General features: G+C 38.6%; 1 long non-coding RNA gene across 1 annotated transcript in view; it reads right to left on the bottom strand.

Moving 5' to 3' along the window:
* Nucleotides 1–1,460, bottom strand: part of LOC109377283 (uncharacterized) — a 50,033-nt gene that overhangs the window by 23,940 nt on the left and 24,633 nt on the right. The window contains exon 2 of the long non-coding RNA XR_002122848.1: nucleotides 733–868. This is a non-coding gene — a long non-coding RNA (uncharacterized LOC109377283). The remainder of the gene's footprint in view (nucleotides 1–732; nucleotides 869–1,460) is intronic.

Raw genomic sequence — 1,460 nt, 5'->3', positions numbered from 1 at the left:
TAAGATCAGATGTAGCAAGGGTTCCTGGCTCTCCTCCATTTCCTAAGGGAGCACAAACTTCACCATCATGCCATATACACACTTAAAATATCCTCCAGTGTTTCAGCAAGTCCCCAGAGAGGATCACGAGTGTTCTGGAGCAGGACCAGTCAGTCACTACATGTTTCTTTCTCTTTTAGCCCATGTTTCCTTTAGAGATGTCACCAAGAAGATTCATGAAGATGTGTTGCCCTCTCCCTGCTTCTTGGATGGATTGTCTCTTATTGCTTCCTGTTAATCACCAGTATGCCAAGATCATACTGGACTGAAGTTGTTCTTTATTTTAGAGGGAAGGAGACCTCTACACACACACACACACACACACACACACACACACACACACACACACACATCTCTGGAACATGCCCTGTCAAGAAGGTCCCAAACACATGTCAGGTGTTTTCCCCAAAAGTCATGTAGATGATGCATAAACCATTATTTCTGTGTCTGCTTGAGCATCTCTCTTCTTTGGGTTTATATAGCTATTCATGAGGGCTGGCCTGGAAGCTGTCAGGTGACTCAAAAGAGAGCTGTTTTTTATGCTAAGCCTTTCCTTGTCTTTCAATTAAAGTTGAGAATTTACAAATTATTATTGGATATTAAACTTCAAACAACCCTATTAGATAGGATGGACAGATAGTATCAGCATCATTTTATAAACAGGAACTGTGAAACTTGGAAAGCTGCACTTACTCAGCAAGTGAGTCACAGAGCTGAAACTCACATCCAAGTCCAATCCAGTGTATTATGCTCAGTTGTCTCCACAAAGATGGAGATAGGCTGAGTGTCAAATGGCAGCAGCTGCAATCCCAGAACATCTCACCCGTAACTGAGAGCAGGTTTCCCTCAATGCTTGTACAATGTCATCAAAGCCTTGAGTCTTCTCTCCTGAAAAATGCACATTAGCAGGCAGCCTTGTGTGCACACACACACTTCACATCCTTTTGCAAGTAGCTACAAGGCTTATAAAGATACTGAAATATTTCTCAGTATACTGAGTCATATTTCAAGGGACACCTGCCCTTATGAAACATTATTTTAAAATTCCTAAGAAGTGATTGGGTCTACATGGTAAAGGAGAAATTTAATCAAAACACTCAAGAGTTCTAATTTCCTGGAAATTACCTTAACAAATTATGGTTTTTAAAATCATGTTTATAATAATGAAATGAACTATTAAATACTGCCTATATATTTAAGTTAAAATTTTTTGATGTATATACACACATATATGTTTAGTTACTTCAAATTAATTTAGAGCAGATGCAAGCATACACCTCTTGAGCAAACAGTTAATAAAATATTCTAAATAGCTTAAAAGTATGTGTCTGCTTGACCCTTTTGGTCAATTGAGTGATTAGCTAACTAGTATCTGATCAATATCAATAACATTTGAATGCTGCCAAGGATGGTAGCTGGGG

The sequence above is a fragment of the Hipposideros armiger genome, unplaced genomic scaffold (assembly GCF_001890085.2).
Source record: "Hipposideros armiger isolate ML-2016 unplaced genomic scaffold, ASM189008v1 scaffold_1354, whole genome shotgun sequence".
NCBI lineage: Eukaryota > Metazoa > Chordata > Mammalia > Chiroptera > Hipposideridae > Hipposideros > Hipposideros armiger.
Note: the sequence above shows the minus strand (reverse complement) of the source record. Positions and strands in the feature narration are given on the sequence as shown.